Source organism: Peromyscus eremicus, chromosome 4 (genome assembly GCF_949786415.1).
Source record: "Peromyscus eremicus chromosome 4, PerEre_H2_v1, whole genome shotgun sequence".
NCBI lineage: Eukaryota > Metazoa > Chordata > Mammalia > Rodentia > Cricetidae > Peromyscus > Peromyscus eremicus.
Genome location: NC_081419.1, coordinates 85,927,495 through 85,940,870, shown reverse-complemented (window position 1 = coordinate 85,940,870; position 13,376 = coordinate 85,927,495).

Genomic DNA, 13,376 nt, shown 5'->3' with positions numbered 1-13,376 from the left:
TATAGTATACATTTAAGCAATATTGTGTTCAAAGTTATGGGTTTTTACTCTTCAGCTGAACTCTGTGTAAGTAATAGCTATTTATTCTCTCTCCCTGTATGTGTGTTTTAAACACTTTTCTTTAAAATGCCTTGTCTATGTTGATATTCACCTACTGAGTAACCATGGATATATAGACACAAATGACATATTAAAGGACTGGCTCTTTTTCAGGAATGTAACAGCTACCACACTCTTTATGTCTTCATCCCAGGAGCACAACATAGAAATTTCCATGAAAACATCTTTAGAATTCTTACTGTCAATATGGTTGGAATTCTTCTAGAAAATGCTAATATTGGTTTTAGGTTTTATAATACTGACTTCTTTTGCAGAGGACCTGGGTTCAGTCTCCAACACCCACATGATGGCTCACAATTGTCTGTAACTGTAATTGTCTGTAACTTCCAGGAGGATCTGATGTATTCTTTTTCCATACACACAATACACAGAATTATGTAGGCAAAACACCCATATATATAAATAAAAAGATTTTAAGAAATATATTCATTCTCTTGTGGGGTTAGTATTCTTCCAGAAAAGTTTATACGCTATAAAACTCTACAATATTCTCAACATTTGTACTTTTGCAAGCAATATGCATATATTCATGCTTAGATAAGGCAGCAGATTCTGTGTGGTGTACTCTGATGTGGTAAGAAGGACATTCTAGGAGTTCATTAATGTATTTACATTTCTCATGTTCCTTTTCATTTTATTTCTGCAATACCCAAGTGTAATGTTATTTCTCACTAGATTGGTATCCCTTTTTACATCTCCCTCTATGCTGAAAGTTATCCTACATGCTAAACATATCTGATGTAAGAAGACACTATCCTATTAGATGGTAGAGGACTGTGAAGAAGAGCAGCTGGATGCTGCTCCTATGGTACATCAAGTAAATATCAATGAGTTAATGCAGACTAAGCACATTTCTGAGGCCACGCTTCTTTCTTGTGTGTGAACTGATGATAATACACAGAATCTAGGTGGAAGAGGAGATGTTGTGAAGCCCATGTATTATTTTCTAAAATGTAACAAAGCAAAGAAATAATTCTCATTCCCAATCCTAGTGGATGTTGGTAAAACAGATGCACAGATATATTTTCAGAATTGTCTTAGAGAAGAAACAGGGAGATGAGATAGCTTACCAGACTCAATATTTCCTTGTAGATTAGATTTTCTTCCTTTCTGATGTGCACCTGTGAAGATATACATGTTGTTTAATGATACTATCTTGAAATCATTGTCCTTCGACCTGGCTTTTATTCACTACCTGAATTTGTCCCAAGGCTAAACTCATCTAGCCTACATTCTGAGCAAAAGAGAATAAATAATTATATCTGTGTTCTCTTGGGGATTTATATGGTTGAGTGATTCTGAGTGCTGCATATTTATTAAATATAACAGAGATACAAGCAAAAAGTACAAATAGCTCCAGAATTTAAAATTAGTGAAGCAGTATAATTTTTTCCCTTGGCCAATAACTGCCACAGTGATAACTTATTCATATGTGATCTGTTTTTTTTTTTTTTGTTTGTTTTTTGAGACAAGGTTTCTCTGTGTAGCTTTGTGCCTTTCCTGGAACTCACTTGGTAGCCCAAGCTGGCTTCGAACTCACAGAGATCCGCCTGCCTCTGCCTCCCGAGTGCTGGGATTAAAGGCGTGCGCCACCACCGCCTGGCCTGTTATTCTATGTAGCCAAATTTCATAACAATTTTGTTCCCAGGTCTAAGGGAAACCATGTGTTGTGTAGTCTACATGATCATAACAAAGTGGTCCTTTAATACATGATGAAGTTGTCTCAATCAGACAGGAAATGCTAATCATATAGAAATTGTATTTCAGTATGTTCTCTGATTATTTGTTATATTGGAGGGTATGAACTTGATTTTTCAAATTATTAAAACCTCAGGAGGTTTTGAAAAGAAGACATTGATGTGAGTTTCAAACACATTTATTTTGATTAAGATTGAGTGGGAGAAGACCCATATGCTCCCTCAGGGTTCTCTGCCTTGGACAGGGAAGGGAAAACATGGACCTGCCCAGTGCATTGCGGAGCCTAGCAGTTGGGCACTATTGTGGTGAACAAATATGTCGTGGGGTATGGAAGAGAGAGAGAGAGAGAGAGAGAGAGAGAGAGAGAGAGAGAGAGAGAGAGAGAGAGAGAGAGAAACAAAATGGTTCATGTTCTGTGATGACAGGCAGATCTGAAGAGGTAAAAGTGATGAGGAGCATGCTGAGGTTAGTGGCCTGGTTACCATCTGGGGCCATGGTGACGTCCAGGCCTGAACTGCTGCCACAGCCACGGTCTCTGTGGCTCCTGTTTCCACCAAAGGCCAAGATGATAGGGCTGCACAGAGTTGGACTTGACCCTCACTGGCTAAAACACTAGGCATAACTGGCTCAGCCTCTCAACTGGGTAGCAGGACAGAGCTCAAGCTGTTGGCAGGGGGCATGGGCGATCTGGGGCTGGGGGCATGAGAGTGGAAGAACTAGTCCTTTTCCCCTCCTTTGCCATGTGGTGGTGCGGTTCAGGGAATGATGCTCTTTCTCTTGCTCCCCCTGCCAACTGCAGCATTCAGGGGAGTGCTGTACCTTGCCTGGGCAGTACAGTGGAGCTGACCCTGTTGACACAGGGCACAGGTGTGGGTGAACAGACTCAGAGAACGTCTGGTTCTCATCTGCCTTATGGTGGCATGAGTGAGGGAGGGATCTTCCTCGCTCCCTCACCATGCAAGCAAGAGAGCTGGCCCTGCCTCTCACCAGAAGCAAGACTCTGTAGAGTGACCCCTGCACTTCACCTGGGCAAAACAGTAGAGCTGGCCTGGTGGTGTAGGTGTGAATGAGCTGGCCCAGAGGATATGAGAACAGGAGAACTGGCCCTGCCCCTTGCTGCTTACTGGATAAGGTGAGCTAGCTGGGGTGGTGCTGGAGAGCTCACCTGGATGGTGAGGATGAGGGAGAGCTGGTGTACTAATCAATCCAGTAACCAGCCAGGCCTATAAGTTGGCCCATCTCAACATCCACTCCATCTATGATCTACTGTAGCATATGAAGGGGCCAGTCCTCCAGACCCAAAGTAGCAGGATCTCTATGACACAGGACAAAACAGGATATCCAAGAGGAGTCCCATTGAGGGCACAGCATTGATAGTGTAGCAGAAGCCAGAGGCACAAACCAGACCAATGACTCGTTTCAATGAACACTTCTAAGTAAAGATGTATGGACTAAAGGGTATACTGTGTGATTTCTTGTGTCACACTACAGCTTCCACAATGAGATCTTTCTTTTATTTCTTTATTTCTCTTTTAAATTTTATTTTGTTTAATCTTGGGAGGAAGGAGATTGCAAAGGCAGAAGGCAGATGTGAAGGGAGAGGGAGATGAGTGGGATCCAGATGCATTAAGTGAAATCCACAAAAAATAAAAAAAAAGGAAAATTAGGGAAAATTTTATTTTAACTATATATCCATATATAAAAACTGTGTATGTATTTTTATATGTATATGTTATATTTTAAAAAATGGCAGGAAAGAGTCACACCATGCAACAGGGCCCACGTGGGAGGTTTATTGAGGGGAGGGGAGAGAGGGGGCAGAGAAGTGGGCAGAGACCAGTTCCTGGGGATGAGAGCAAAGGAAGAGAAAGAGATGGGAGGTGGGCAAGGCCTGCCTTTTGTAAGGAAACACAGCAAATGCACACAGGGAGTGATCTTAGTGGCTGTATCTGAGGATATATCCTGTCAGGACCCTAAGGGCAGGCCAGTTCAGATGCCTAAATGCTAACATATTATATATAAAATATATATAGTGTAGACAAATTTCTGAACAGTCTTATTAAATAAGAAACATGGAGCCAAATACAGGGATGAAAGCCACAGAGATCAGAGAAATAGTGATAGCCACCAACTAAACTTAGCTCACCATGCCTCGGTAGCTTCCCAAGAGAATCAGCTTTTTCCTCTCTAACCTGGGCCTTTATTGCCTTGCTGTTTTGCCTTCTAATTGGTTCTTAGCCCAGCCACCTCACTTCCTTGTCACTGCCTGTCTATACAGACCTCCAGGTCTCTATGGTTGGTACTGGGATTAAAGGCGTGTGTTACCATGCTTGGCTGTGTCCTTGAACGCACAGAGACTCTGCCTGTGATGTGATCAGATTAAGGGTGTGTGCTACCACCACCTGACATTTATTTATGGCTGGCTATCTATGTCCTCTGATCTCCAGGCAAACTTTATTTATTAACATACAAAAAAATATCACCACATTTCAGCACAAATAAAATATCACCACATTTCCCCCTTTTTCTAATAAAAATAAAAAAGAATAAAAATATAAGAAAAACTATATACAATAAGTAAATAACTATATACAATATATACAAGCAATAAATAACTCAACAATGTCTAGTCCATTCACATTTGACAAACTCAGAGAAAATATTCCATTATCTATCTTATTTTGGTAAGTCCAAAATGTACCTGATTCACTTTCTATCCTAACTTATATTACTAACAGAAAACTATCTTATAATGTCTTTCAAATTTATACACTTTACACCTCTTTACTGAGTTTCTTTTCTGAAATTCTTAACAAGGAAAACTATAACTATCTAATCTTCAACTCCCTCAAAGACCCAAGAAGAAAATAATATTACCTAGTAAAACAGGAAGTGCAAACAAGTGGTTTCCCCCCAAAAATGTGAGTTGACAGAAATAGCCAGCTGCCTGGACAGTCACCCGAGGTTTCTCTGCAATGTTGGGGCATCATCTTTGGCCTACAGGCTTAGCATATCTGACAGACTCATTTGTGAAGTCAGAGGTAGACAAGGCCTATAGCTTGACCTCACACTCGGTGTGAGTAGTCCATGTACCAGATAAACCTGAATTCCAGCAAAGTTCTGTCATGATTCAGGATTTTAAATTCTGGAAATTGTTGGTGTTTTTGTAATTTGGCTGTCCATTCTTTTTGGCTTGTGGGTGGCTTAATCTCGGCATCCCATTCTTCTCTGCATCCCATTCTTCTCTAAATCCCATTCTTCTTGGCTTATGAGTGGCTTCATCTTTTTTATTAAATGCCATTGAGAGTTTAGACTCTATCATTCTAGTTATTCTTATAAGAATAACTGTTTCAGCTACTGTTCCACTGCACAACAGAAGCCATAGGTCCATTGCCTGTTCAGCTGCCTTTGAAGAAAGGGGCACTGTATCTTTTCTGAATTGCAAGGCCACTTCAGCAATGGTTCCATATTGTCCTGGCCTCAGAAGACACCTGTTGCTAAAGCCACAACCTCACTTGTCATGGCAAAAATCAATAGTCCTTTGTTTTGTGTCCTGTCTGTCCATTTTGGATAGCATAATGTCAGCAGTTGATTCGAGGGCATTTTGTTGCCCTGTGGCCAACTTTTGATATAATGAAAGTTAACTCCATATGCAGTTTCTTCAATGCTCATATCTTCTCTGAAGTAGAAAGGTGCTGCCAGGAGCTGACATGTCTCATAGTCATAAAAAAAGAAAAAAAATCTAAGTTATTAAAACATTGTAAAGGAATGTTCTGTATGCTGTGAATGTGTTGCTCTGATTGGTTGATAAATAAAAAGCTGATTTGCCAGTAGTCAGGCAGGAAGTATAGGTGGGATAAACAGCCAAGGAGAATTCTGGGAAGTGGAAGGCTGAGTCAGGAGAAGTTAGCCCACCATCCAGGGAGCAGCATGTAATGGCATACAGGTAAAGCCATGGGACATGTGGTGGCATATAGATTAACAGAATTGGGCTGAGTTTAAGTGTAAGAGCTAGTCAGTAATAAGCCTGAGCTAATGGCCAAGCAGTTTTAATTAATATAAGCTTCTGAGTGATTATTTTATAAGTGGCTGCAGGTTCCATGGGGCTGGGCAGGACCAGAGAAAACTTTAGCTACAATATAGCTTTATTGCAATAAAGTAGATAACTTCACTTTAAAACATGTAATTTAATATGTATTGAAAAATGCATTAAAATATAAAAAGTCAGCATAATATAGGTGAAAAATAAAATTTAAGAAAATTAATTCTTGTTTCATAGCCCAGATCATTGTATAACATATTACTACACATTTTATGTATTTTAGGGAGTAGAAGTGTGATTTTTGGTGCATGTTTTATGTAATTATAAAATTATCAAATCAGTTCATCTTTGATAAATTGTATCTCCTTATATCAACTATTTATGTTGGAAGACATTGATGGCTAGTCAGGGGTCAGAGCCTCTCCATGGCCTAGTAGCAAAATGGAGCTCCTTCCCTCCAGCAAGGCTTCCTATCCTCTACTTGCCCTTATCTGGAGAATATCCCTGGGCCTAGAGGACTGGCCTTATCTGAAAGCTGTTTCTAAACCAGATGCATGATTCATCTTTAGCTTGACCTTGGCACAGATCCATGCTGAGAGGACTTGTGCTAGGAGCTCTGCTATAGACCCTACTGCCACATACTAAGCCTTGTGATAGGAGCATGCCACTTAGTGCAAATTAGGGTTTCTCCCCAGGGTCTCCAATTCTATGTATTTCTTATACTCTAGAGTAAAATTGAACTGATTCACCAAAATCTGTCTCCTGGAGGGCTGTCCTCTGTTCATGCTCATGGGCCACCAAAGCGTTCTGTCTCCCCATCTGCTTCTTTCCCCTCTTGACTTGGTGGCCAACAGGCTGAGGGGGAAAGAGGACCCCACACATTTTGATTGGGTTTTGACTGTTTCATTTATATCTTTTCCTATGTGTGATTACTTATTTTTGTAATGCCATCAGAAGACTCATACATTTAAAACTTTGTAGTTTATAACATGCTGATTAAAATTACTGTATTATTATAATTAGTTGACCTACTTTTTCTATATGAAATGTTTTTTTTCTAGCAATACTCTTCCATCTGAATCTTACTTTGACCAATATTAAAGTGATTGTTGAAGTTTCTCTTGAAACTATCATACTATCATATACATTTTTCATTTTTTGACTTGGAACCCCTGCTGGACACTGCTCACGTAGTCAAGAACCTAAGACTAGACAGAACAAGGATCTAATGGAAAACCAAATACTTGCATTCTACTAAAAGAATATAGTGATAAAATGACCCCTAATGACATGCTGTACTCATACATCAGTGCCTTGCTCAGCCATCACCAAAGGAGCTTCTTCCTGCAGCAGATAGGAACAAATACCGAGGTCAATACTAGACAATGTGTAAAGAATGAGAAACCTTGGAACACTCAGTCCTAAATGGGATGTCTCCATCTAATTCTGCCCCTATGGCTCAGGGAACAATGGGGAAGAGGAGGCATAAAGATTCTAATAGCCAATTGGGACAGAAGGCTCAAGGAAACAAGGCCTTATATATACAACAGGACTGATGCACATATGGACCCACAGAGACTTTGGCAGCATTCACAGAGCTTGAACAGGTTGAAGCCAGATGGTGTCCCAGTGATAACAGGGGAAGTTGACATAAGCCCCCATCTGTAACCCAGAAGCTATCTCCAATTGATAACCATTCAGAAAAGAAAACTTAATTTTCTCCAGTGGAGTCTCACTGGGTATACAAACATACTTAAGGACAGGCTCCATGCCCAGCAGTAGATGGCAAATACAAAACAAACTCAATGGTATCTTTGGAGTCTCTCTCTCTCTCTCTCTCTCTCTCTCTCTCTCTCTCTCTCTCTCTCCCTTTTGCTTTGTCTCATAATGCTTTTTCTGGACTTTTTTTAAACATTACAGGTCTTTCATAATACATTATGTTTTCTGATTTTGTGTTTTCTATGGGATTTTTGTGTGTGCAAATGTGTGTGCCTCTGTGTCTATATGTGTTCTTTGTGCTTTTTCTTTGGCTCTCTTCTTGTGTATGTGTATTTGTTTTATCCTATTCTGCTTCATTTATATTTTATTTGTTATTTTTTATTATTACTACTATTATTATTTTTAGATGCTTGCTTGTTTTCTAATGGGAGAAGGGTGTGGATTTGGTTGGACAAGGAGGATCTGGGAGAAGTCGGGGAAGGGAAAACCACAATCAGAATATATTTTATGAAAAACAAACTACTTTTCAATTACAATGTTTTATAAAATTGAAGACATCTTTCTCTCTCATTTATGTGATGTGCATCATTATTTAAAATAAACTGGCCAGAATAGGTTAAATCGTTTGTATTTACTGTTATGTCATATCAATTTATATATCTGATTTTATGACACTACTATGCACCCTTTATTACTACTGATAGTATGTTTTACTTTTTTGCCAGAGGCCATAAGAATATACAGCAGATGACAACTGGTACTCATAAGGTCAACTCACCAGATAAATAACTCTCTGATGGGAGAAGCTCATCAAGCAAGGCTTACAGGGCAACAGACTATAAATGCTGTTTTACTTCTGTTTATAATTTTCTTGTATGCTATCATAATTCTCCCTTAAAACAGACCATGGGATTCTTCCCACAGCCCACTGGTAGTGTGTTTTTCATTTATTGGGCACAATTATGTCTGTGGATCAACAGAAAGATTATTTCTTCTTACTGAGTAATTATGGTGAATAAAATATACTTTTATAGCCTCACCTTTATTCCATGGCTTCAAGACACTTACATACAATTAGCTGATTTAAAACCTCAGAGCAAATTCAAAGTAGTCTAGTTGCCTCTACAAATGAATTACACAAGAACAAATTCCTAGGTGTCTAGTTGTTGAACCAAGGTCAGGCATAAAACAACTTTGGTGGCAGTTCCCCACTTGCTAAACTCTGGCTGATAACATTGAAAACAATTTCCTACACAAATTCCTCAGCAACTAACTGCACAAAGTCCTAATCTCAGCTCTGTGATTCAAGACTCGAGGTTCAGCCAACTAACTGTTTATTGTTTAGGTCCTGAAATTTATATGGTGACAGAATAGCAATTAATCAATTAACCAAGTCCAGAGAGAAACAGCTTTATGCCCAGCTAAACCTTGGGAAAAGCTTTCATAATTATCCAGGGCTACAGAGGATAATCTAACTTCTTAGCTTTGAATAAAAAGTTACAAGTTTCCTTCCTTATGATCTGGAGTTGCATAGGAGAAGGGTTGCATATGGTCCTGGGAAGGATAGGAGAAAATATTTTTAAGTCAGGGACAATGTCACTGTCCATCAGGAGGTGCTGAAGCACTTGGAATTACGTGGCTCCCATCTTTGCTTTACAGCCTGGTCACCAGGGAGCTTGACTGATAGCTGAGCATTGCCATGGTTAATCATTCCCAGCCATACCAGCTGCCCAGTCAGCACAACATTCCAAGTCCAAGAGAAACCATGTGATTTCACATGTGTTATCAGAATGGCTCTGCTTCTTATTGCTTACTCAAAAAATGTAATGTGACCCTCAAAATGTAACTCATATATTGTCTTGAGCTTTCTGTTGGGTATATATAAAGGCAAACAAAGATGAAGTGATTTTAAGATACAGTAATAAAGAAAGTTACCATCAGAACATGTGTGCTCCTTTCCTACCCCTCAGACAGAAAAAGTTTAGTTCTAGCTGACATTGTGGATTTTTTTTTTGCATACCTTGGGTGCAGTCTTGGAATTGGTACTCTAAAGACTGCAACATTTTTGGTTGTGATCCTAGCCTTTAATAGCTGATCTATCTCTCCAGTCCCTTAGAATATATTTTAAAGTCAGGCAATATCCCATACCTCTTTCTAACATTCATGAATTATAAGTGATAACATTGCTTAAAGTGCATATTTTTTCAAAGATATTTCAAGAATCCTCTTTGTCAAATTTACAGTCATTTTTTCATACAACAGAAACTTGGCATCATGATTTGACCTCATCATTTTCTGTAGATTACTCAGTCCATTGACAGGCATATATACGAATCTGATAATTATTATTATTTCTAAGTGTCATATGTCTCCTCTTCCCTTTGAGTTGCATATACTTGATTCTCTTGACTTTTTGCAGCTGAGAGCCTGTTAATTTTATCTTTGAAAATTCAGATCTTAGTTTTCATGTCAGTTTATGTTTGCTTGTTGCAAAGTAGACATTATACTACTGGTGGGAATGTAAAGTAGTAGAACTATTATGGAAAACAATATGCAAGTTTCACAAACATTAAAAATGGAGCTAATATGTAACCCAGCTATGCTGCTTCTGAGTATATATCTGAAGTTTTTGAAATTAAGGTGTTGAAGAAATATCTTCATAGGTATTTTTTTTAGTATTACTTCTCATAGTTAAGTTGTCAATTCAATTGTCCATGAATAAGTGCATAAAGCTCAAGGTGGTTGATAATATTGAGGGAACTTTACTCCAAATACAGCAGGGCTGATACAATAGGAAATCACAGCAATTGTTACAGCATACATGAAGCCTGTATAAGCTCCATCCAGAGATGGGAAGGTGGGCACAAAATCCCATTGCTCCCTGAGGAGTTACTGGCATTTGATAGCAGTGGGATAGGACTGTTGTTTTGCTTTAGTGATATGATCTCTGGTAGGCCCACCACACACTGAGGCAGTCCTTATTCCCAAGAATAACTGGGCAGTGCAAACTGGTTTCAATGGAGAAAGAGAGGAAAAAAGCTGTTGGGTGGTGGTGGTGTACTCCTTTAATCCCAGCACTAGGGACTGTGAGTTCGAGGCCAGCCTGGTCTACAGAGTGAGATCCAGGACAGGCACCAAAACTACACAGAGAAACCCTGTCTCAAAAAAAAATAAACAAAAAGAAAAAGAAACAAAAGGAAAAGAGAGAGAGAGAGGAAAAAAGCAATATCAAAGATGAGTAGGAAGGGATGGGAGGGAGACAAATTGGGGAAAGTTAATTATGTTAAAAGTTTGAAAAAGAAATTAAATTGTTATAAATAACTTCAACTTATAATCACTGTAATATTAAACACAGAAGTACTTAAAAAATAAGATGGAGAATAACATAGGGAGATCCACTACATTGACCTCTATCTAGCTTACAGATGCACATACTTATAACATGTGCACATATGCATACACCACACAAAAATACAAAATAGGAAACATCATGGGTTAAGGAACTAGTTCATTGTCTATGATGTGGTGATATTTCTTCATAGTTGAAAGGGTTTATCAACACTTCTTAAATTTTACATTTTAAATTTCATTTTTTCTTATCTATTACATTAAATAAATATTTTATTTGTTTGTTGTTTAGAAGGAAGAGTTTATTTGGACTCATTGTCCAAGAAAAATAAGAATTTTTAAAGGCAGGAAACATGACTACAAGTGACAGAAGCAGGAAATTGAGAGCTTGGTTCTTTAAACACAGCATGAAGCCAAAAGAGAGAACGTGGAGTGGCTCCAAGTTTTAACTCTTAAACCCACTCTAAGTGACATATGTCCTGCAAATCCATACTTCCCTATAACCTTTTCAAACATGTCACCAATTGGGGAGGAAGTGGTCAAATACATGAGCCTGTGGGAGACATTCTCACACAAAACGTTATATTGGGTGATGTTGGAAATCTTTGAATTGGAGTTCTGTCACTTCCCTTGCTCTCTCTACAGGCCAATCTTTTAGCTGATCTTGTTAAATGTTTTAAATCTAAGATGAAAATAAGTATGTTTGAAATGTGCATCTATATCTTCTTTTTAAAACATAGTGAAAGAGGAGTGGCCAAAATGTCTCCAAAAATAAAGATGTTTGCTGTGCAAATCTGACAATCTGAGATCATCAACCCCTAGAAAATTGGTAAAGGTAGAAGAAGAGAATTGACAGAAAGACCCTCTGACCTACATACATGTATGTATTTATATGTGTATATACACACACACATATATGTTCATATATATGTATACATACTATCGCACAAATTCACGCATAGGTAAATAATTAAAAAACATAATGGTGTCTAAATGACTTGACAGCTAATTTAAACCTATTAATATCACATACAAGTATAGAACACACTAAATACATCAGTTATGTGACCAAGACTTGAAACAGATTTACAATACATTACGGAATTATGTTCAAAGCATGGGTTTTGTTCTAGTCATATCTCACACTCTTAGCAAATGGTCTCATAGCTATAATTTTTTTAGTCACTTTGATTATATTGATACAGTAACAGACTACGCAGACAGCATGCTTTTCCTTCGTCCTTATTGGTGAAGTGAATAATTTTGAAAAGTTCACTAACATTATCAATGCTGGTCTGACTAACAGAGGGTTTTACTTTTCTCTCTATTTTCACAAATATGCAGCACTCAGTATCACTTGTATCAGAGAAATCCCTAAGAGATGTCCAAGATAATTATTTACAAGGTTCTCATTTTGTTCAGAACACAGAACAAAGGACATGGTTCACCCATGGGACAGTTTCAGGAAGTGAAGATTGGTCAGGCTGAAAAGAAGACTGTTCCTACACTACATGAATGTCTTCATAAGCACACATCAGATGGGAAGAAAATCTGACCCAAGAGAAAACTATGATTTTGGTAAGTCATCTCTCTGATATTCTTCTGTTAGGTAATTCTTGAAATTTTTTCTAGTTATCTCTTTTTATCAATACCCATTATGTGATGGGCTGAGAACTGTTTGTCTTTTGTTATCTTTGGATACCAATTAATGAGTTTTCTCCACTTCTCATATTCTTCTATTTATGTCTAATCAGAAAATCATCATTCTTTATCAGATAATCCATAACAGCATTATACAGCTATCATTGTACAAATATTCCCTTCAACTTACCCAGACAAAATATTTTTAAATCACAGTGACTCATATATAAAATAACTTTCAGCATAGAAATGGTAAAAATGATAGCAAATTAAATGGGAATAGACATAATACATGGTTATTATAGAACTCAAATTTTAAAAAACCTGAAAATGAATGACTCCAGGGAGGAGAGTTAGCAGCTCCCAGAGATGAGCTCATTAATTTGTTTTCAAATGTAGAGTGGACAGTCCTGAATTCATATACAATAGTAAAACTGGACTCAACAAGTTATGTGTGTATGTTTGTGCTTACAGATACACACACACACACACAAACACACACACACACACAGAGGTAAGAATAATTACCAAAGAAAAAGAGCCTATCCACTTTAATGGTGGTACTAGAAGGGTTTAGGGAGGGTAGTTGGAAGGGATATGAGAAGGAAAGTGAGGAAGGGAAGTGATATAATTATATTTCACTTAAAATATATCTAAAAATTAAATTAAACTTACACCCCCTAAAAAACAAATCAAAACAGATGGACAGACAGACAGAGAAAAAACCCAACAGCAACCAATCTGCTAGCAAAGCAAACTACTAGAAGCTACTAAAATATCACTCTTTAAATCACCATTATTTATCACT